The sequence below is a fragment of the Panulirus ornatus genome, chromosome 26 (assembly GCF_036320965.1).
Source record: "Panulirus ornatus isolate Po-2019 chromosome 26, ASM3632096v1, whole genome shotgun sequence".
NCBI classification, from domain to species: Eukaryota; Metazoa; Arthropoda; class Malacostraca; order Decapoda; family Palinuridae; genus Panulirus; species Panulirus ornatus.
Genome location: NC_092249.1, coordinates 8,506,084 through 8,531,280, shown reverse-complemented (window position 1 = coordinate 8,531,280; position 25,197 = coordinate 8,506,084). Strand labels below are relative to the sequence as shown.

The 25,197-nt window shown below is 40.6% G+C and overlaps 1 protein-coding gene and 1 long non-coding RNA gene across 6 annotated transcripts in view; one reads left to right on the top strand and one right to left on the bottom strand.

Moving 5' to 3' along the window:
- Nucleotides 1-12,904, top strand: part of LOC139757366 (uncharacterized) — a 15,085-nt gene extending 2,181 nt beyond the window's left edge. The window contains exons 2-4 of one of the 2 annotated variants that reach the window (XR_011714603.1): nt 10,918-11,048; nt 12,062-12,274; nt 12,681-12,904. This is a non-coding gene — a long non-coding RNA (uncharacterized lncRNA). Of the gene's footprint in view, nt 1-10,917; nt 11,049-12,061; nt 12,275-12,570 lie in introns of both variants that reach the window. The other variant, XR_011714602.1, reaches the window with a different exon arrangement.
- Nucleotides 12,905-14,418: 1,514 nt separating this feature from the next.
- LOC139757444 (uncharacterized) overlaps nt 14,419-25,197 on the bottom strand; it is a 979,032-nt gene continuing 968,253 nt past the window's right edge. For 2 of the 4 annotated variants that reach the window (XM_071677964.1, XM_071677968.1), the window contains exons 20-22: nt 22,264-22,518; nt 17,028-17,674; nt 14,419-16,180 (exon numbers count right to left, since the gene is read on the bottom strand). The gene's annotated coding sequence lies outside the window, so the exon portion shown is untranslated. The remainder of the gene's footprint in view (nt 16,181-17,027; nt 17,675-22,263; nt 22,519-25,197) is intronic. The other 2 variants (XM_071677965.1, XM_071677966.1) reach the window with 2 other exon arrangements.

The window sequence follows — 25,197 nt, the reverse complement described above, 5'->3', positions numbered from 1 at the left end:
AAGGTGTTTGAAACAAGAAAGATGAGAGCAAATGTGAAAAAGATGAATATTAAGTACAGTAGGGTTGAGGGACAAGTCAATTGGGAGGTAAGTTTGAATGGTGATAAACTAGAGAAAGTGAAATGTTCTAGATATCTGGGAATGGATTTAGCAGCGGATGGAACCAAGGAAGAGGAAGCGAGTCACAGGCTGGGGGAGGGGAGCGAAGGTTCTGGGACCGTTAAAGAATGTTCGGAAGGCGAGAACATTATCTTGGAAGGCAAAAATGGGTATGTTTGAATAGTGGTTCCAACAATGTTATATGATTGCGAGTCGTGGGCTATAGATAGGGTTATGCGGAGGGTAGATGTGTTGGGATGCTTGAGGACAATATGTGGTGTGAGGTGGTTTGATCGAATAAGTAATGAAAGGGTAAGAGAGATGTGGTAATAGTGTGGTTGAGAGAGCAGAATAGGGTTTATCGAAATGTTTTGGTCACATGCAGAGAATTGGTGAGGAAAGATTGAGAGAGAGGATATGTATGTCGGGTGGAGGGAACGAGAACCGAGACCAAATTGAGGGTGGAAGGATGTCGTGAAAAACATGAGCGATCGGGGCCTGAACATGCAGGAGGGTCAGGCGTGCAAGGAACAGAGAAAATTGGAACTGTGGCATATTGGGGTCGACGGGCTGTCAATGGATTAAACGAGGGCATGTGATGTGTCTGGGGTAAACCATGGAAAGTTTTGTTGGGCCTAGATGTGAAAAGTGAACTGTGGTTTCGGTGCATTACACATGACATCTAGAGACTACTGTGAACGAATGTCTCCTGAGTTGTCAATTCTTAGCGCTACCTCGCGCACGTGTGGGGGTAAGGGGATGCCATTTCATGTATGGCGTGGTGGCGACGAGAATGGCTGAGGGCAACAAATATATGTTCATGTGTATATATGTATTTTTCTGTGTATGTATACATTGAAATGTATAGGTATGTATATGTGCGTGTGTGGACGTGTATGTGGGCGGGTTGGGCCATTCTTTCGTCTGTTTCCTTACGCTACCTCCCTAACGCGGGAGAGTGCGACAAAGTATAATAAATGAATAAATGAATATTGGATGTGGAATGAATTGTGACTCTAAATGCAATTAAAACATTGGCTTAAACTGTTTTGTGACAAGTTCATCCAACAAAGTGTTCATTATGTATCCTTTTGCGCGTATAACCCATCAAATGTAAACTACAGCAGAAATACTACGGTCGTATTTGACGTTGTTACTGGCTTTGTTCCAGCCATACTTTCGTCTGAAGTTTCAAAGACGTTGATATGAATCTAATGTGATTAATTCTAGGTAAATTTGGAGTTGGACGATTTCAGATACTAGAGCCAATTTCTTTCAAATTTCCTTTTGTACCAAATTCGGTTATGTATTAGAATTCTCGTTACTTCGTAGGATGAACATTATAGTTAGGAATATCTTGCGTCATAGTTATATAGATTGAAGAAGAGAACTCACATACAATATCTCCTTAACCCATCTTCCTTCCAGTACTTTTAATACTAATTGAATAAAAATAATTTTAGTAACACGGTCATTACTCGGAATGTTCATTTCAGCCAGTGATACGACAGACTAAAACCTTGTGTGTCTTTCCTTTAACGAGTGTGAACTTTATGCATTCAAATATACTGAAAATATTTGGGTTAAAGATATTTGCTTCGGCTCGTGTACATAAAGGATGTTCTTAAGTTAGGATCTTGCACGCAGTCTATAGATGATTTTATATTTGCTAAGTTTGTGTCGATTCAATACACATTTAAACACGTCATATTAACGTCGTGTTATGCGAGATGATGATAAGGAATATGGATGATGATGATAGAGCAAGGTATTGCCAGAGCGAGTGGCGGTGGTAAGGGAAGTCGATGACACGGGTGAGGGAGGCCAGCAAACCTCTCCGTGGAAATCCTCCAGGCAGACGACACGTCTTGTGGACACGTATGGCAAGTTTCTGATGTGTTAGTGGAAGTCGATGTCTTCATGTGCTTTGGATCGGGTGATTGTCCAGTGAAAAATGTCATTGCCTAATATTTTATGATTATAGTATAGAGGATTTTGAAATTATAAGTAGCTTAAGTATAGAAATTGGCAATTATGTTTTGTGATATTTGTTCAGTAATGTTCGAGTGGAGAGCCAGTCATTTGCAGTGTTAATAGTACGATGTTATGGCGGAAATGGTCGTTATACTTGGGTAATCGTGGGTCTGTTAATTGCGTTTGTGACAAGCTCACACAATTTGTAAAAAATGCTTGTTGATTTTTTGAGTGAAACTTAAGTTAAATATTTCGACTTGCTTTGAATGTTCGTCTGCAGCGTGAACATCACATCTCGTAACAGTTGTTAACATTTGGTGTTTTTGGTCAGTCATGGATGTGGCTAATATAGACTAGTATTTTAGTAATAAATTGCTGGTAGTAGGAGGGTTAAGTAAAGTTTCAAAATTTTTTTAAAGACTTTGTATCGTAAACATTTAATTCTTTTATCGTAACTATATCGAGAGAATTGTCTTAAAAAATAGTAAGATGAAATAAATTCTGATTTCATTTTTGTCCTCTGAACACCGTAATACTAAAACGTTTCATGACCACGTGATTCGGTAATTATCGCAATATAGCTTCGTTAGTCTAGGCTAAGCTAGACTCGATTACCTTTATATTGAAATCGATTCTAGGATAAGATTTAGTCATTTTGGTCATAGTTCACAAATTTTCGTGTAAATTCGAGCATACAAACGTCTAATTTGTCTTGGTTAAAATCTTGTCTTTTCGCAGATTTGGCGAACGAATTTGCTTTGGTTATACTGCTGTCAATCGTGTGACACATGTTACGAGGTTTATCCATGAATTATTTCGTACAAGGATGGCACCACTGGGATTAATCAAAGGTGTCGTTTTCCATTCATCATCCCTTCATTGATGAATGATGGGGTTTTTGCATGGAGGTTTGAGCCCAGTATTCATATTTTGATCTTTTGGCCTGTTTAGAGATGTAGATAATCACTATATTGGGTATAACGAAAGAATTGTCCGAAGCGGTATTAATAATTTGGGTAATATAACTGCTTGACCCTTTTACAGAAGGCCTTCTAGTCAATTTGTTGGTTATTGATTGCTTGTGATCAAACGGGGAAGCAGATTTCCACTAGTGTCCAGCATAAGCTTTCAAAGATTGCCACTTTTACAGTCTGTTCAACAAATTCTTATTTTTACCGTCTCTTCAATAAATATTCTGAAGCTAGAAAAAAAAACTCTCCTGTGACACTTTTTTTTCTTTATTTTTCGCTTTCATCCTCTGTTTCGTTGGCCAAAAATTGTGCATCAACGGAAAAGTGTTTTTGTTCATCGAATGGCTTTGGCAAAAAAAAAAAAGTGCGTGACGTGTTTGATTTTTATTCTGATGGGAATATTCGAGCTTCGGTAAGTAGAATTGGCTGTGGTTCTTTACTTTCATGCACTTTTTGTGTAAAAACATTCTGAAAACCATCAAAAAATGGCGCTGGAGATATTTCACAACTTTAACAAATATAGATATTTTCTTGCATTCAACAACTGAGTTTATGAATCGATGGTACAAGAGTATAGAAGTATGTCAAGTGAGATATGTCCAAACATCATCCATGGTCGGGGATGAGTTCTTTATTCCATCGGATTAAGATGGAAATTGATGCCCTTCACCTACAGGGCTGGCATTCGTCAAAGTGAATAAAGAAAAAAAATCAAAGGCAATATTAATGTTAGGTTTTAGGTTTCTCGAGTCGAACTCTGAGGTTAACCTAGTGCATTCTGACCGAAAAAAACTTTGCAGGGAAAGACTTTGGTGGGGGGGGGGGGGAGAGCAAGGGGTGCAGAGCACAAATGAGGAAATTAACTTTTTCATGTCTACAAAACTTTTTCATTCGTGCAAAAATAAAATCTGGTGGAAAGTTTTTGAATTTGAAATGCTTTCTTTTTTATTTTATTCGACGAAAACTGCGGAAAACGGATTATTTATTTACTCTGTACACAAAGTTAATGCTTAACTTGTAGGGAAATAATTGTTCGGGATAGATGCTCTATGAATTACCAGTAAATGCTCAGTCCTAAATAGCCGACCTAATAGAGAAATTGTCCCATTATATCATTAAAATATTATCTATTTTATTGCAATTTATAAGATGTAAATACATTGAAATATAATTACAGTATGGAACTCCATATAGGCACCATTTTGAGTACCGCCATTCTATTTTCTACTATCAAAATAAGATAAACGCCAATTTTCATCTTCAAAAGCACGATAGCCTACGTCCTTTCATAGTTTTTATTGTATTACATATTGTTCCTGGAACTATAAAGCTGATTTGGCAGTTTTTATTGTATTACATATTGTTACTGAAACTATAAAGCTGATTTGGCAGTTTTTTTTGTATTACATATTGTTCCTGGATTTGTATGTAGCATTTATGGATCTGGAGAAGGCATATGATAGAGTTGATAGAGATGGTCTGTGGAAGGTATTAAGAATATATGGTGTGGGAGGCAATTTGTTAGAAGCAGTGAAAAGTTTTTATCGAGGATGTATGGCATGTGTACGTGTAGGAAGAGAGGAAAGTGATTGGTTCTCAGAGAATGTAGGTTTGCGGCAGGGGTGTGTGATGTCTCCATGGTTGTTTAATTTGTTTATGGATGGGGTTGTTAGGGAGGTGAATGCAAGAGTTTTGGAAAGAGGGGCAAGTATGAAGTTTGTTGTGGATGAGAGAGCTTGGAAAGTGAGTCAGTTGTTGTTCGCTGATGATACAGTGCTGGTGGCTGATTCATGTGAGAAACTGCAGAAGCTGGTGACTGAGTTTGGTGAAGTGAGTGAAAGAAGAAAGTTAAGAGTAAATGTGAATAAAAGCAAGGATATTAGGTACAGTACGGTTGAGGGTGAAATCAATTGGGAGGTAAGTTTGAATGGAGAAAAACTGGAGGAAGTAAAGTGTTTTAGATATCTGGGAGTGGATCTGGCAGCGGATGGAGCCATGGAAGCGTAAGTGAATCATAGGGTGGGGGAGGGGGCGAAAATCCTGGGAGCCGTGAAGAATGTGTGGAAGTCGAGAACATTATCTCGTAAAGCAAAAATGGGTATGTTTGAAGGAATAGTGGTTCCAACAATGTTGTATGGTTGCGAGGCGTGGGCTATGGATAGAGTTGTACGCAGGAGGGTGGATGTGCTGGAAATGAGATGTTTGAGGACAATGTGTGGTGTGAGGTGGTTTGATCGAGTAAGTAATGTAAGGGTAAGAGAGATGTGTGGAAATTAAAAGAGCGTGGTTGAGAGAGCAGAAGAGGGTGTTTTGAAATGGTTTGGGCACATGCAGAGAATGTGAGGAAAGATTGACCAAGAGGATATATGTGTCGGAGGTGGAGGGAACGAGAAGTGGGAAACCAAATTGGAGGTGGAAAGATGGAGTGAAAAAGATTTTGAGTGATCGGGGCCTGAACATACAGGAGGGTGAAAGGCGGGCAAGGAATAGAGTGAATTGGATCGATGTGGTATACCGGGGTTGACGTGCTGTCAGTGGATTGAATCAGGGCATGTGAAGCGTCTGGGGTAAACCATGGAAAGTTGTGTGGGGCCTGGATGTGGAAAGGGAGCTGTGGTTTCGGGCATTATTGCATGACAGCTAGAGACTGAGTGTGAACGAATGGGGCCTTTGTTGTCTTTTCCTAGCGCTACCTCGCACGCATGAGGGGGAGGGGGATGGTATTCCATGTGTGGCGAGGTGGCGATGGGAATGAATAAAGGCAGACAGTGTGAATTGTGTGCATGGGTATATATGTATGTGCCTGTGTGTGTATATGTATGTGTACATTGAGATGTATAGGTATGTATATTTGCGTGTGTGGACGTGTATGTATATACATGTGTATGGGGGTGGGTTGGGCCATTTCTTTCGTCTGTTTCCTTGCGCTACCTCGCAAACGCCGGAGACAGCGACAAAGCAAAATAAATATAAATAAATAATTGTTCCTGGAACTATAAAGCTGATTTGGCAGTTTTTATTGTATTACATATTGTTCCTGGAACTATAAAGCTGATTTGGCAGTTTTTATTGTATTACATGCTGGAAACGATGATATTCCTATAAGGTCCAGTAGCGGATTTCTAGCGAATACAGCACAAATCGCTGGAGCCAAGAGGAATTAGATGGTAAAATAAGTCTGTTAAGTTTGAATCTGCCAGTCTTTATTCGTTTCTTAATTGTAAGTCATTTTTTCTATTTTTTTTTCAACATCCTTGTTAATTCGCTTGGCTGTCCGTGTCAATGCTCGTTAAACGTTCAACTTTAGACAAATATTGGAGTCTTTTGGTCTTTTGACTAGGGTAACCAAAGTCGATCAATATCCAGCTACTGTAAACCTACTGAAGTCTTTGTAACGCCTTCATCAGGTGTCTAAGTCTTAAGATCACGGTCTGTTATTGTGGATGTTCCCCTTTGGTAACCGGTTCTTGAAAGAATTGTCAGTTCAAAGTTTCGCATAGGATTTTGATGTATTTGCTTATAGAGTGGCTATGAACTTGTTAATTTGGGTTTTAACTTGCTAGATGGTCAGTTTGGGTGTGAAATGACTAAGGCTATTTATACAAAGCATTGTAGAAAATCTTATATTTCAATTAGGTTTTACATCGGAACCACTTTGCGTATAATTTCTTTTATTAGCTTTGGATGTAACCAAGATGAAAAAAAAAAAACGAGAGTAGTATGTTTGAGGAAAGGAACCTGGATGTTTTAGCTCTGGGTGAAACGAAGCTCAAGGGTAAAGGGTAAGAGTGGTTTGGGGATGTCTTGGGAGTAAAGTCAGGGGTTGCTGAAAGAACAAAAGCAAGGGAAGGAGTAGCACTACTCCTGAAATAGGAATGGTGGGAGTATGTGACAGTGTAAACTCTAGATTGATATGGGTAAAAGTGAAAGTACCCTATACACCTGGTCATGAGAAGAAAGATCATGAGGCAAGAGATTTGTGAGGAGCAAATTATGTTAGCAATTTTGATGTAAGAGATCAGGTTATAGTGACGGGTGATTTTAATGCAAAGGTGAGTAATATGGCAGTTGAGGGAATAATTGATGTACATGGGGTGTTCAGTGCAGTAAATGGAAATGAAGAGCTTGTAGATTTCTGAAAGACTGGTGATTAGAAATACCTGATTTAAAAAGATATACATAAGTATACGTATGTAAGTAGGAGAGATGGGCAGAGAACGTTATTGGATTACGTGTCAATTGATAGGCGCTCGAAAGAGACTTTTGGATGTTTATGTGCTGAGAGGTACAACTGGATGAATGTCTGAACATCATATTGTGAAGGTGAAGATTTGTATGTTTTCAGAAAAATGTTGAAGAAAGTGGCGAAAGTAAGCTTGGGATGGAAACTTGTATGAGGAAATCCACGGAAAGACTGAGTGCAGAATGGGAAAGATAAGATCAAAGGACGTAAGAGTAGGGGTGCAGTAGGGAAGCAGTGATAGCTTGCGAAAAATATGCTTGTGGCATGAGAAAGGTGGGAGGTCGGCAGGGAAATGGTGCAAATAACTGGGATATGTATAAAAGAGAGAGGCAGGAGGTCAAGAAAAAGGTGAAAGAGGGCAAATGAGAGTATCGTTAAATTTTAGGGAGAATAAAAAGATGTTTTGGAAGGAGATAAATTAAGTGCTTAAGACAAGAGAACAAATGGGAACATCGGTGAAGGGGTTGATGGGGAGGTAATAACAAGTAGTAGTGATGTGAAAAGATGGAGTGAGTATTTTGAAGATTTGGTGAATGTGTGAGAAACGCTGGGTGTTTTGGTCGAGGTGCTGTGGCAAGATCAGGGAGAGTAGTTTCGTAAACAAAGAGGTAGTGAAAGCTTTGCGGAAGATGAAAGCCGACAAGGCGGCGATTTTGGATGGTATTGCAGTGGAATTTATTAAAAAAGGGGGTGACTGTGACTGGTTGCTGACGATATCTGATTAATGTATGGCCCGTGGTGAAAAACCCGAGTGGCATAATGCATACATAGTTCCATTGTACAAAGGCAAGGGAATAAAGCAAAGTGTTCAGATTACAGGTACAAGTTTGAGTATTCCTGGGAAATCATACGGGAGGGTATTGATTGAGAGGGCAAGGTCATGTACAGAGCATCACATTGGGGAAGAGCAGTGATACGTTTGCTTTGAAGAATGTATGTGAAAAATACTTAGAAGAACAGATGGATTTGTATGTAGCATTTATGGGTCTGGAGATGGTATATGACAGTCGATAGAGATGCTCTCTGGAAGCTACTAAGAGTATATGGTGTGGGAGACCAAGTTGCTAAAGGCAGTGAAGTTTTATAGAGGATGTAAGGCATGTGTACCAGTAGGAAGAGAGGAAAGTGACTGGTTCCCATTGAATGCCTGTTTGCGACAGGGGTGCGTGATGTCTCCATGATTAACTTGTTTATGAATGGGGTTATTAGGAAGGCGAATGTAAGAGTTTTGAAGAGAGAGGCAAGTATGCAGTTTGTTGTTGAGAGGGCTTGGGAAGCGAGTCGGCTGTTGTTCGCTGATGATACACCGCTGGTGGCTGATTCGGGTGAGAAACTGCAAAAATTGGTGATTGAGTTTGGTAAGGTGTTTGAAACAAGAAAGATGAGAGCAAATGTGAAAAAGATGAATATTAAGTACAGTAGGGTTGAGGGACAAGTCAATTGGGAGGTAAGTTTGAATGGTGATATACTAGAGAAAGTGAAATGTTCTAGATATCTGGGAATGGATTTAGCAGCGGATGGAACCAAGGAAGAGGAAGCGAGTCACAGGCTGTGGGAGGGGAGCGAAGGTTCTGGGACCGTTAAAGAATGTTCGGAAGGCGAGAACATTATCTTGGAAGGCAAAAATGGGTATGTTTGAATAGTGGTTCCAACAATGTTATATGGTTGCGAGGCGTGGGCTATAGATACGGTTATGCGCAGGGTGGATGTGTCGGAAGTGAGATGCTTGAGGACAATGTGGTGTGAGGTGGTTTGATCGAATAAGTAATGAAAGGGTATGAGAGATGTGTGGTAATCGAGTGTGGTTGAGAGAGCAGAATAGGGTGTATCGAAATGTTTTGGTCACATGCAGAGAATTGGTGAGGAAAGATTGACAGAGAGGATATGTATGTCGGGTGGAGGGAACGAGAACCGAGACCAAATTGAGGGTGGAAGGATGGCGTGAAAAACAAGAGCGATCGGTGCCTGAACATGCAGGAGGGTCAGGCGTGCAAGGAACAGAGAAAATTGGAACTGTGGCATATTGGGGTCGACGTGCTGTCAATGGATTAAACGAGGGCATGTGATGTGTCTGGGGTAAACCATGGAAAGTTTTGTTGGGCCTAGATGTGAAAAGTGAACTGTGGTTTCGGTGCATTACACATGACATCTAGAGACTACTGTGAACGAATGTCTCCTGAGTTGTCAATTCTTAGCGCTACCTCGCGCACGTGTGGGGGTAAGGGGATGCCATTTCATGTATGGCGTGGTGGCGACGAGAATGGCTGAGGGCAACAAATATATGTTCATGTGTATATATGTATTTTCTTGTGTATGTATACATTGAAATGTATAGGTATGTATGTGCGTGTGTGGACGTGTATGTGGGCGGGTTGGGCCATTCTTTCGTCTGTTTCCTTGCGCGACCTCCCTAACGCGGGAGAGTGCGACAAAGTATAATAAATGAATAAATACATATTGGATGTGGATTGTGACTCTAAATGCAATTAAAACATTAGCTTAAACTCTTTTGTGACAAGTCAATTCAACAAAGTGTTCATTATGTATCCTTTGGCGCGTATAACCCATCAAATGTAAACTACAGCAGAAATACTACGGTCGTATTTGACGTTGTTACTGGCTTTGTTCCAGCCATACTTTCGTCTGAAGTTTCAAAAACGTTGATATGAATCTAATGTGCTTAATTCTAGGGTAAATTTGGAGTTGGACGATTTTAGATACTATAGCCAATTTTTTTCAAATTTCCTTTTGTACCAAAGTCGGTTATGTATTGTAATTTTCGTTACTTCGAAGCTTGAACATTATAGTTAGGAATATCTTACGTCATAGTTATGTAGATTGAAGAAGACCGTTAACGTATCTTCCTTCCAGTACTTTTAACATTAATTAAATAAAAGTAATTTTGAGTAATACGATTAGTGCTCGGAATGTTCATTTTAGCCAGTGATACGACAGACTAAAACCTTGTATTTCTTCCCTTTATGGAGTGTGAACTTTATACATTCAAATGTATTGGAAATATTTGGGTTAAACACATTTGTTTCGACTCGTGAACATAAGGATGTCGAATTACATCTTGCGTAATCGTTAATGTTCATAATGTAATACTTTTGTACTTGGGTAACTCTATTCTTGAATTGTTCATGAAATATTCTGGGTTCTTCACAGTAAGAATGAAGCCTCAAAAGTTTCATAATATAAACTTCCAGTTGTTTTCCAACTATCCATGAGTAAGAAAAATTTAAAGTCTGCTCGGAGGAGATATTACCACACTAGAAAAAAAGAAACGATGGTTTTTACAATAGATTTTATTTTCAAATTGATGTTAATGCTTGGGGTATGTAGGATAATTCTGCATAGTCTGTAACTTTTCTTGCATATATGTTATCGTGGGTGTTGTCGCCACAGATTGTAGTTACGGGCCAGGCTATGTTGCAAAAAAGTCTCTGAAAATATATATTGGTGTTGGATCTAGATATAAATGATGCAGACTTTTGAAGGACAATTTACAAGATTAAGATCAATTCCTGATTTGGAGCTCTCGAGTTATATAGTTTGACCATTTGTGCTTGTTTGAATGTGGAGGGCAAAATGGTTTTGTTTTTAAGACTGATACTGTGGTAACTACAGGCGACCGTGACGCACACGCTGCTGGTGGCGAGAACGAAGGTAGCGACGGAGACCATGATGACAGCCACACAGGATCCTGTTCCAGAGGACCCGAAGACTCTTCCTTCGTCAGGCTCGCCTCGACTCTAATAGTAAGTTCAACAGATGAGGCGTTATACTTCATATTGGGAACAGAAATTATAAATGCACTTGGGTCTAATAAGTTAATTTGAAGTTCGTCCGACTTGTCCTGAAAATGTCTTTACAGAAAGTAGACGAAGTAGGAGGCTTTCCTCTGCAGACACAGGCGAGGATTTTCATCAGGGGGAAAGTATAATGTAAAGGCTGTAAATATTTACCTGTGCATGATATATATAGGATTGAACCCTCTCTAATTCATGACTGCAGGTAATTGAACGACCTTAGAACTACAGTCTGAAAATGATCACTCATGTTTATTTATTTGAACGAATATTTACATAATGAGCTGGTTTCCTTGGCTGCAGTTTTACCCTAGTTTAGGATTTCTGGTTCCTAGAAGTTTAACGTCATCTTAACATGTTACTTCGACCATCAACCACTACGTCTCCCTGTGTGGCTCTTAAGAATGTGATTTTTAAACTAAGAATTTACTCGTTGTTCGTCCATTTATAGCTTAAGTATGGTTGTCTAGCGGTCTTGAAGTACTGGCTCTTGCCTGGAAAACTTAGTTTTCATAATTCTTTAGAAGTAAAAACTAAAACAAAATACCCAGAAGAATTGGAGAAAATCATTTTGTTCCTAAGGATTTTGTGTAGTACCATAGTGGAAAACCTCCTGTCCAGCATAAAACCCTTTGTAAAAATTGGAACTTCAGTGGAATAAGCTGAACTTTGAATCATCTTCTATAAAACTTTTCAGGAATATTTTAAACTAGAGGTAAGCTTAAGAGTAACTTTCGTTCCATGTAACGATGTAAAAGGAATCTGGTTCAAAAACGAGATTTAAACTTAAATTCTGTATAAAGTTTAGTGCTTCGTACCTACTCCTTTCGTCCACAAAACGATCTACTTCAATTCCCTTCAATGTCACAGTAGGTGTGGGTTAAAGTAATTAAATTTTATGCAACCTTTTCATCCACTATGGCACCACATGTGCCATGTGATAATTACCTTTTCTTCCCAAGGTTGGCGATGGTGAAGGCGAGACGGAAAGGAGCGGGAAGTCTTGAACTCTTCATCTGCTTCGTCGGCCAACACCCGCTTCAGGGGTCGCCACACACGTCTTCGATGACAACACCCACCGAGACACACGGGGTATTATTCCATCCCTTCATTTGTCCCGAAGGTCCTTTAACTATTATGCAGTTGGACAGCACAAATCCAGATCATGCACGAAGGTCAGTTTGATGCCAAAGTTAAAACTCTATTATCATATCCTTTGCAATGTTATCTGGATAAAAATAGGTGTAAAAGATAACAGGAGTAGACCTTTAGAATGTATCTAAATTCAGAAAAACTTTATAAATCTAAGACTTTATGAAATGGTTAAATGTCATTTGGTTTGACTTGTATTTTTTTTTTAATCTCTTTGGAATTGGTTTCTACTGGGAGACGCTTAGTCCATTAAAGACATTTTGTATAAATGATACATTCAGTGGATCTGTTTTACTGTAATTCATTTTTTTTCTTCTAGAGTCCATCTACGTAATATAACATTTGGGTTATCCTCCACACATTTGTTCGGATGTAGATATCTTGACGTGTTAACCACCATGTTCCTTGACCACCAATAGTTACCTCCAGGTCGAAACTATTGTGGGGACGACCACGATATCCCATACGACTACGCTGTTTTCTCGTCTGCAGGACTTCTAAGATACCCTCCACACCGTTGACCAGTGCAACGCCTAAGATGATTGACCAAATGGTCATCTTTAATGTAATTTAGATATATTCGCTCAAGCCTTCAATATGCAGTATTGTTATTCTACGGAGCAGCGACTTTTGATAAAACGCTTGACTATAAATATTTTGGTTTGTACACCTTTGTATGATAAGTCTCGAATCTACATCAAAACTCGTGGTAGTAATGACTGTTTAACAGAACCTCTACTTTGATCCTGCATGGGTTAGTTCCTGGATGATACTCAAAGGTAAGACATGGCCATTGGATCATATTTCCAATCTGATTAGATATATATAGATAGTTACTGCAGTAACGTGTGTAATTTAAATGTTAAAAAGATAAGGTACCTTGCATTCGCAATCTGATTTGAATCTTTTTCGAGAGTATTAGATCTCCATGGTATACTGTGTTAATAAGTTTGCCAGGTCTCCTTCGCGGGCGTTCGGGTTCCAGAGTATTCGTTCCAATCCTGGTTGCTGCAGTCTATCCACAGTCGACCCAAAATGTTCATCCTACGCTATGGCTTGGTTGGTAAATTGGGTTATCTGGATAAAGCTAGGAATATAACATTAATACAGCCTTGGTTAGGACATTCTTACCAATACAGGTTTGGTTTTCAACCCATTCATGTTCAAGGTTGACAAATGGGGAAAATACAAATAGGCCTTTGTCTAAAGGAATGATATGGTTCATCCTCGCGTGTAAGCTGTTGCGTACAAACTGTTCCTTTAAAACCCACGTATGCTGTGTCTAGTACAATTCTGACGCTAAATGTCTTGCCATACTGAACCTAACATTAGTCGGGAGTGTTCCCAAATATATTTGAACATCAACATTCGTTGTAAGAGATGTTACGTACAATACCTCGACAAATCCGTATATATAAAAATCGAGACACGGCCGCCTCAGACTATCAAAATTCGGCATGATACTTTTCAAATTCAAATAAAGCACGTAGACTTTCGTGTATCCAACCTTAATTTTTAAATTTTGCACTAAGTTGAGCAGAGATTTCGTATGGTACAATTAGACGGTACACTAGTGTCCGGACCATATCTAAATTTCCTCGCAAAATCAAAAATTTATCTCGGGCTTCTAAAACACTGTATCTAACTTCATCTCTAATCCTTACCACAAACTTGCGTAGATTCATATTCTTTTCGAGTACATGATAATCATTCCCCTGCGTGTTAAGGAATCTCCCAATAACTCTGGTACAACCCATTATGACCAAGTCTGGTATACATGTCTAATGCCATTTCTGAGACGTACCCTATCCTGCTACCTATATCTTGCATGTCATCCTCCAGTATCGATGCAAAATATTTATCTCCACTCTACCTTAAGCCTTTGGCAAGAAATTCTTGGTTTAAATACAGGAGATCTATACTCCAATACCTCAAATCCAGTACTTTATCTCAACCAGTGTCGACTAAAGTTCATAAATAGTATCAAACTTGTCTGTGGCTACTTGTAAAATGCGAGCCAACTTCAGAGTCTTTAGCGTTATGAATTAATGAAATGCGTGATAAGGACCTTGGAAATAGATAGTGGACAAATATCTGGCGCTAGACTATGTGAAGTGCCTTAGCCTTCCTAATAATACACAAGAAAATGGAGAAATGAAACTTGATAATTATACTCGAATTTAATCGGTAATGGTATTAACACAATTTATTACAGTAAGCTTGATTTAGTCGGTAATGGTATTAACACAATTTATTACAGTAAGCAAACTTCAAAGTACTCAAAGTAAATGAGACCTAGTTTTCAAAGTAATATATCGATAATTTCGTGATATTAGTAGGAAAAATAACTATCCATTTCAAGAACCCATTTCCATTATTGTTTACAGCGACATAGTCCAACAGTAGTAGAGACCGTATATCATCGCTGTATGTTGACATGATCACATGGCTGCTCTCTGTCGTTCCCCAAGAGTCTCGAACATCTCTGGCAAATGATCGTGCTAGCGTCCGTCTCCTGTTTTGATAAAGAAAGCATGTTTATATATGTGCATATCAGGTATGTATATTAAGAACATTAAGATCATGTCCCCTTCCAAGTACAAAGGAATACACCTGCCTCTCAAACCACAACAGAATGCTACATGGATTTCCCCCTTTGCAAATATCCATTTCTCTTTCCTTCATTCATATTGCTTACGTTGGCTGTATAAAAAGTTTATCTTTCCATTGCTGTTCTTGCCGAATGGTGCTCTGAACTATCTAGCTGAGCAAAAGGTTCCCCCTCCTCCCATTTTTTTCCCCCAGTAGTTCTCTAGCTCAAATAACCCATCTGCTCCGTCCATTCAATACAAATATTACTCCTATACAGGACGAATACAGATTCCGCTGCTATTTCTCTATTTACTAACTCCCGTACTTTGACAGCCATACGGGAAATGGTATATTTTTTTTCCTTTGGTAGAGACGTTTTAAAATACCATGTGGATTGCGTTTATCTTTGGGGGGAAGGGGGGGGGGGAGTTGACCTTGGAGGGGGTTCTGGCACGGAAAAAATATTTTGCAACCAACAAAAAATGACAGAGGTATTGAACATTCGGTTACAGATAAGGGAAAAATAACTTTGAATGGAATCGATAGAGCAAGTGAGGTTGTACTGCATAGGCAAGTGTGGATAAAGTCTGGAAGATGGCTATGGAGAGGTGAAGAGTGGACTGTGGATGGCGTCTGTGGTGGTAGGTGGAGAATGGACTGAGGAGGTCAGGACAGTGTTGAAGCGTTGAATGATAGGTAGTAGAAGCCAACCGTTGGCAAGTATGTACGTACTTTTACCCCACCTGGAAACCTGATGTCACTATCGCTCACTCTCTCTTGCCCCGGTTAACCTGGAAACTGCAGGATCCTACAACTGGATCCCACATGTTCCAGTATACCACCTGAAGACGAAGTTACTCACCCTTTCTCAACATGGATCTTCCTGGAACCTACCTCTAGTTCTCCCATGGACCATTACCCTAACTGAAGGCCTGACGTTATTGTCACCCCTTTTTAACCTGGATCTGCCTGGAACCTGCTACTAGCTCCCACATGTTCCAGTACCCCACTTGAAGTTACTGTCAACCTTTCTCAAAACTGGATCTGCCTGGAGCCTGCCACTAGCTCCCTAATGGACCATTACCCCAACTTAAGACATGACTTTATTGCCACCCTTTTCTTAACCTGGATCTGCCTGGAACCTGCAAGGCCCCGCCACTGGTTCTTCAACAGACCATAAGTCTCCTGGAGGCCTGCTAAAATTACTGCCAACCTTTCTTTACCTTGATCTGCTTGGAAGCTGGAGGTCCCGGCCACTGGCTCCACCATCTACCATTAACAAACCTGAAGGCCTGAAGCTGTAGCCACCCTAACTCGTTCTTTGACAGATCTGGAACCTGCAGGTTGAAAAACTCCAATTAAGCTCTTACAAAATCAAAACTTTGTTCCAAACGAACTTTACATAATCTTCTTACTAAGCTGTAACCTTGGTGTTTTCAGACTGCAGCTGATAAGATTAAAAAAGCCGTTAATTGCTCTCTAATGATAATAATTAGCAATTGTGTTCTGACAAAGTTGCCTATTAAAACATTACCTTCACCCTTTACGTAACTGAAGATCTTCTATACAAGTTGAAACAAAGTTCTTTGTCCCACAAACTAAATATGACAACATTTAGACAAAACCTCTTTGTAAACCTACTTCCAATCTTGGAACGTTCACCATATTTTAACGCGATGTTGGACAGGCATATGTATAATGTTTTTCCAGTACTATGCTGGATAGACCTATTCATGATAAAGCTGTTCCAGGACTATTCTGAGTAGACCTGTCAGGATAAAGCTGTTCCGGTACTATGCTGGGTAGACTTGTTCATGATAAAGCTGTTTCAGAATTATGTTGGATAGACCTATTTATGATAAAGCTGTTCCAGTACTAGGCTGGATACACATGATAAAGCTGTTCCAATACTAGGCTGGATAGGCCTATTCATAAAGCAGCTCCTACATATGTTAAATTTGTCTATTCACAATGTTTGTACATATGTCAGTTATCCTGTACAGCCTCACGCGCCGTATCTGCAAACAAATCAGTTCCTTGGTTGGTACATGAATAACTAGAAATTAAGGAGTGTCACTCAATGGGCAAGGTTAGGGACGATGCTCTTACTGAAGGAAGTGTCTGCCACACAGCAAGGCTAACACAGAGACACTAATATGGACTGGATGACCCAAATCTTCCTACCTGAGGATGTCGTCTTCGTCTTATACCAGAGAAGACAACTCATCCCAGAGTCCATCAGTAAAACCATCTCAGCTCTGCAGGTTTACTCGAATACAGCTCAGCAGTGAATAAGAGGAGCGACTAGGATTGTCTGCACTCTTGGTACGTGTATTCTGCCTTTACCTGAAAAAGAAAAGGGAGCCAGATCCATCGTTCAGTGGAGCGAAGCGCCCAATAACATTGGCAAAAGTCTTAATTCTATACTTTAAGTGATTTCTTATGGTTAGCGTCAAGGTTAAGATACGTGTTCCTTATTCTGGCAATGACGGACTCTACAGCTGGACGAAAATCTCATACGGGATCCCACCTTTCCACGGACCACATATGTGGCCTCGTCAGTCAAGACTTCCAACGGATGCCATCTGATCTGACTTGGTTTCTCCCGGGAGGCTGAGTGACCCAGTATAGAGGCCCAGAGGTATACTACCTGGCCAGGGATGACATTCCCAGATGTGTTGACCTGACCCTCTTCCAGGAGACAGGATGACCAATAGAGACACACTCGAGTTGCCACCTAGACAGGTTAAGACGTTTTTCAGAGGATTCGAACCTCTCAACACTGGTCGATACGCACTTGAAGGAGATTGTGTTTCTCAGGCAAACCTCCCCTGGAAGATAAGCGTTGTTAAAAGTCAACTTTTCTCTGAAGGGATTGTTTAGTCTTCCCCAAGCCAAGCACTGGAGCACCTACGGCTATTCAGCGCTCTTCAAACAATTTAGAATATTCTTAGAAATGCATTTCAACTTGAACAAATGGCCAATTTCAGTTATGATAGACTAAGAAGGGAAGAACGGTAGGTATAGGAGAGCAAATACTTCTGTGTTCGTGTGAGCTCAAGCCTGACTTCTGCAGCATGGTTAAACCTGCCAGGGAAAGGTGAATCCCCTCTTGCCATAACTCAAGCCATCACTGCTCCACACAAACCTCACCTCCGCGTTAAGGTCCATGTAGATCGGGGGGATATATACCCCTCTATAAACTCGACCTGTTAAATGAAATCATGCATAAAGTATGATATCAATGAGAAAAGTTTGTACCCATGTACATGTGTATATACCTCTCTGGAAACGGTAAATTTCAAGGTTTGTCGGCTACCACTGGAAAACACGAACTTATGATGAAAGTTACACAAAAGGTGGCATTAACACCACTAATGAAACTGCTACATACACTGAAGAAATTCCAATTCTCAAGGACTCATCATACTGGTACAGGCCTAGGTACCCATTACATCTACCATACCATAGGAGTGGATGAAAAGCTAGACTGACTGTGGACCGACTGCCGCAGCTAAGATTCGAACTTATGCGCTCGACCTTGGGCGGCCCGTGAATGTGTTACGGTCAGGAACGCTAACCACTACACCACGGAAGTATAGTCACCAATAATCAGTGATCATGATCGTTTACCAAGTCTAGATTCTAATATAGTAAATTTCTGTGAGATTTCCCCACATGTTTTACCCAAACTAAAACCTCTGAATTGTCGAAGTCATACTATTCGCCATTTCCCGCGTTAGCGAGGTAGCGTTAAGAACAGAGGACTGGGCCCTTGAGGGAATATCCTCGCCTGGCCCCCTTCTCTGTTCCCTCTTATGGAAAATTAAGAAAAAAAAAAAAAAAAACGAGAGGAGAGGATTTCCAGCCCCCCGCTTCCTCCGCTTTTAGTCGCCTTCTACGACACGCAGGGAATACGTGGGAAGTATTCTTTCTCCCCTATCCCTGGGGATAGGAGAGAAATTCTCAAAGTGTTATCACAAATGTCTATCTTGGAAAACATTTTAATGATCATAAAAGTCATACATGTAACAATCTGCATTGTTCATAATTCACTATAATTTATACTACTTGTGCTTATACTAAAACCTTAACTAATAATCTCTTTCGTCAAGTAATTATTCCATAAAGATAGCGTTATTTGTATCAAGGAGTTCTTTAACTTCTTCCAAAGTTCTGGAAAGGATCTTTGAAACTTCCGAAGCAAGCAAAGGATTAGGAAGACATAGCTAAGAACACACACACAACCACGAACGTGTGGACCCAGGAACATACGTAGCCAGCAACACGTACAACCAGGAGTTTATGTACGACGGAACACAAAGGAATGCAATCAAATACCAAGGAACACGTGCACCCAACACGTACGGTCAGGGTCACGTGCGTCCATGGACACCCCAGTTGCTAGAAAAACACGTGCAGCCAGGAACACGTCCACCTAGAAATACACGTACAGCCAGGAAGACGTCCACCTAGAAAAACACATGTAACCAGGGGAACGTCCACCTAGAAAAACACGTGCAGCCAGGAACATGTCCACCTAGAAAATCACGTGCAGCCAAGAACATGTCCACCTAGAAAATCACGTGCAGCCAGGAACACATCCACCTAGAAAAACACGTGCAGCCAGAAACACGTCCACCTAGAAAAACACGTAGAGCCAGGAACACGATAAGAGTGAAACTAAATACGATAAGAGTGAAACTAAACTGCACAAACTTCCTAAGCACGACGGTACGAGTCCTGAGCACGACGGTACGAGTCCTGAGCACGACTGTACGAGTCCTGAGCACGACGGTACGAGTCTTGAGCACACGTCAACACAGACGTATGAACCCTGGTACGAAGGCTTAAACATGACGGTACGAATTTTTAGCACGATGGTACAAATTTGGGTTACGATGGCTTCTTGACCGTTAACCTGATAATTATGAGTCAGGTCAAAAGGCCGGACCATAGTGTGCGAGGGTTGTACAGTCACGCTCAAAGCTCATACAGTCAGGCTCAAGACTCGTACAAATAGTCAGGCTGAAGGCTCGCTCAGATATACTCAAGGCTCACACACATGTTCGCTCATGGCTCGTACATTCAGGCTCGCTCCTGACTCGCACACTCACGCTCGCCCGTGGGTCGCACACTCACGCTCACCCGTGGCTCGCACACTCACACTGGCTCGTGGCTTGCACACTCACACTGGCTCGTGGCTCGCACAATCACGCTGGCTCGTGGCTCGCACACTCACACGCTCGTGGCTCGCACACTCACGCTCGCCCGTGGCTCGCACACTCACGCTGGCTCGTGGCTTGCACACTCACACTGGCTCGTGGCTCGCACAATCACGCTGGCTCGTGGCTCGCGGCTCGCACACTCACGCTCGCCCGTGGCTCGCACAATCACGCTGGCACGTGGCTCGCACACTCACGCTCACTCGTGGCTCGCACACTCACGCTCGCTCGTGGTTCGCACAGTCTGGCTGAAGTGATTAAAGAAACCGCGTCTCTCAGGAGATGGAGAAGCGCTTTGAGTGGCATGGAATCAACTGGAATATCGATTCATCTCGACCCAGGGACTATGAAGTAACAGGTTTCCAGGCAGCTGGAAGGCAGTTGGTTACCTCATATCACACTATGGATATAAAACCCTTCAGCCATCTGAGACATAGACGGTCATATATCAAGGACTTGGATGGCCATCCCATCTCTTGCAGAGAGATATGTAATCAGTGACCCACGTGAGAGACAAATGGTTGCTCTATCTCAAGATATGTGAAGCAAATACTTCAAGGAACTGATGATGACGAAACCCAGGATCCTATTGCGAGAAACACCTGAATGAGAATGACTCAATCTAGTCTAAATAAGTCTTAATGAACTTCTAAGTTCAGTAAGCTATTATGAAAGGCCCAAAGGCGGCTATTAGCGTGTATTCAGATTCGTAGACGATTTATTCAGAATATAAACACATCCACTGAAAGTCAGATGTATTCTGAACGTCAACAAATCTTTTGTGTTCACAGTGTCAACGAATCAATTCAATCCATCATTCCTGCCTTGAATTCCAGGGTTCAGCGACAGTCGAGGGCAACAGTTTACTATTACGACTTGAAATAGCATTGAATCAGTGGGACAAGTTAATCTTACATGCTGAAAACATTTTAAGCATCAGTTTACATCAATATTTGGTTAGAAAAAAAAAAGTCTCTCTGAAAGGCCAGTTCCTTTTCTTTAATCCTCGAGTCATGTAAATGCTAAGGCATTTCATTCCCAGAAGCATAAAGTGTTCCCAGAAGGACAAATGACCAGACTGTATGTAACCTAAGGAATAAAAGTAGTTCCAGTAACGTCTATTCATTCCTGGAACAATTTGAAATAACGAACACGAAGACAAACCAAAAGGTTCACCAATATGATTCGTATTCATGCGTCTAACTCGCCACAAACAACCCCTCTATAAACATAAGAATGTGTCAGTTAAATCTATACACTTCCAGATAACCTCGAACACTTGTAAGAGGTAAAGACGAAGTCATTCTGGAGAAAGTCTGCGAAACAAGATTGCCTGGCTTGCCTGGTCCACGCCTCACTGACACCCCTCTCACTACAACCTGTGCCTGGGGAATATACATCGTCATTCTCATATTCCTCATTTTTCTTCTCTTGTAATGTTTCAAGTTAGAATACATTCCGAGAGTATATATACCTCAGCAAATGATCATCACACACAACAGACGGGGTAACAAGTACAAAGTGAATAATGGAATGCAAGTATAGATGAATTGGCTGTAAAGCTCTTTGATATTCTATCGATTAACAATGCACAGCGTAGTGCATGACTATATCTTCCGAACGCTTCCCATAGACAGCCATGCCAAACAAACCAGTGGATAATTTCATTACACATTCGTTTGCATAGCCCTCTGGCATTGTTCCCCTTCCCCCCGTATAATACACCATTAAAGATACTTTCCATCTCATGCACATCTCATTTTCCTTAATGTTCAGGTCACGGTTAGCTCAAAGCCTCTTACGCCATCCTGCCATTCCCACCTCTGCCACCTCTTCTATAAGTTGTTCCCACCACTTCTGACACTTGCATCCTCTTGGTCAATCTCTCTTCGCTCATCCTCTCCATATGTCTAAACCATTTCAACACACCTGGCCAGTCTTGCAGTGTCACTTCTTACACGGTCACCTCTCCTCACACCACGTCCTCAGTCCTTTCCTTCCCAACACATCATTATTTTGTGTCCTAGACCAAATCCTCATCTTCACATTTCAGTCAGGACTACCTCCAAATATCTTAATTCATGACATGCATGAAATGTAAATGTATACAATGCGAAGAGTACAAAATGGTGAACAATACACATCATGCACAATATACACTATGCACACAATTCATACGTATATATTTTTCATACCTGTTCGGTTTTCCGGAATTCATGATACAGCTGAAAATACGACGGCCTGGATTCACAGTAAATCTTTCCTCAGTTGAGAGGTGCTGGGACTTGCGGAAAGAATGCTCTCGACTTCCCCAGCGATCTCGGAATCCGGCGAATCCAGGCAACTCTAGACGAGAGGGAACATCCAGCTTCCTCTTTCGGCGCCTCAACACAGCTGTCCGACGAGGGAATGGAGCCTGTAGTAGCAGCTCGCATACTTCCTCCAAGGAACTGGAAAAAAAAAATAACGATTTACGATTAGAGGTTTGAATTATTGAATTATATTCATATATTCGTAAATTATCTGGTTATGTGTACGTCATCCCCTTAAAAAACATGTTTATTTGTATCTGTGGATGTGTTATAGATATATATCGAAAATAAAGGATGTGCCATTTTTATGAATAATTTATCTCCGAGTACTCAGGGATGACCACGAAAATGCGATCGCTAAACAGTATCATGAAAATGATCACCTCCATAGATCTTGAAAATCCCGTTATTCTATACCTCTCTGCTGATTATGCCACGCGCAACATTATTGAATCTGTCTTATTGAATTTGTACCCAGGCAATTTCAAATCCCATCCTAGCATCAATCAAATCATTACGAGAGAATTGACTAAAACATGAAAACAAAGTTGTTCAAGACACACCCAGCTACCCAAGTGTACTTGGGTAGCTGGGTGTTTTTTCCCTTCACCATTGTGTTCGGAACGCAAAAAGCGGAGGCGGAACGAATGCACATTAAGGAATGGGTTATGTCCGAATGCTTTATAATAATCGTATGACAACAGGCGATATATCCAGTTTGATACAGCGACTAAAACGGGAACAAACATTGTGAATCAAGCAAGTTAAACATTTTCAGATGGATTACACCATTTATGGGCAAGTTTTCACATTGATTATGAATTTCGTAGAAAATATAATATACAAATCAAAAAGAACAAAAGAAAATAAAAAAGATTTAGGGTATTACATACAAGAAAAAATGATTAGCGATAATCCATACGAGAAAAAGAAATCGTCTCATGCATAACGTTGTCTGTAGTTAGATGGGAAGTCACAACCTATACCTTGTGTAACCAAGTTTGGTATAATTGCTTTTTAGAACGATAATCAACATTGGGATGACCTATATCTAACATGCTGACTTATATCTAACATTTCAAAAGTCGAGTGAAACATATAGTACGAGGTTGGGACGCGATAAAGAAATACAACAAAGTACGAATCATACTGAAACTGGAATGATATTGTTCATTCTGAATTCCATTGACCCTAGGAGTCCGGATACTATTTTTCTTAGTCGACTGGACTTAATTTTACACGTAGAATCCCGAGTAAAAATGTAAAATTCATTGTCCAGTGAAACATGGACATTTCTCCTCACGCCCCCAGATCCACGCTCTCAGTCGTAACGACCCAGGGGTCTATACATACAAGACAATAGCACGTAAATCCTCACGACTCACCAGTCACCACATCTTCACAGTCACATCTGAAGGATACAACATTTGTACTCACAAAATGTATAATGTTTATATATCGATTCAGACCATCCGGATATACTAGCTTGCATGTGGTTTGATCTAAACCTTTGACGACCAAATCTTAATGTAATCTAATCAACCTAATCAATGACTACGAGGAAACGAATACCCTTTCGCAATCATCTCTACATATACACACTACAATGTTGGCCCGTAAAGGTAATTGATCTGACAAGTTTTCAGACAAGTTACACTAGAATGATCATATCTGATATTCAGGAACATGTCCAGATCAAAGTTGTATTATGAACATGGACATTTTGTGTTGAGACAGATGTTACAATAATGACCAGTCTCCTGGATTAGCTGGTCGGTAAATAATAACTTTAAGCCAATGTTTTAACTGCTTTTCAAGCTACACAATCTAAGGTTTTAAAAATGAGAACTAACGAAACAATTTGAGTTTCGACATAACAGGCTATGTATTCATTAATCAAAGCTTTCGTTCACGAATCTTAACATCTTTCATTTTTCAATCAATCCCTGCTTATTCTTGATGCTAACCCGGATCTCCAGAGGCATAATCATTAAGCTAAATGTAATTTTCACTTTTAGGTCTCATCGCCCTACATTATATTAACAGTTAACATTGACACTATCTTCATGAATGTAAATAAGTCATTTCCTACTTAATCTCTTTATTCGCCGAGAAATCAAGACGAAATGAGAGGGAAGGTGACCACATCAAATGAGTCTAATAACCTCCACCTCATATATTCTACAGCGAAAGGCCTACAAAACTTACTACTTTCTGTGGTATCTCCTGAAAAGAAAGGCCACTGTCCGTGAAATGAGCCTCGCTAGCTGCCCTCACCCACCTCACCGACTACATCATCACCAGCAACCGCCTAGGAGGTAAAAAGTTCCTCTAATTTTTTTCGTCCTATTCCCCCACCTATTCTTACAATATCTCGTGTATATCACAAGCAGAAGGAAATACATACACCCTGAATCAACACGCAAGCTTAGGAGGAGGTCAGTCGTCACAGAACGTACGAAGAAAAGTTAAGTCTACACAAGGCAACTCGTACACTCGATCGTCGGAATAGTTTGCAGCGTGTTCTTTGATGACCATTTCATAGCCATATAGATTCGCAATTCACATTGCACACAGACTATAATCATACATTGCAGTATATAGTCCATATGCCAAACATCGAGAATGTTTCGATATATAAGAGAACGTTATACTACACGCGCACTGACAAGTACCACATGTGGCTTTGACTTGGTCAAAAAAAAAAGGAGGAAAAAAAATAGGCGAACGGGAGTTTCTCCTTCAAAAGGGTAGGCTACAATGGATTCAATTTCGTTATGTGAGGGGGTTAGCTTTAGGTAAGGTTTTGTGTAGTTA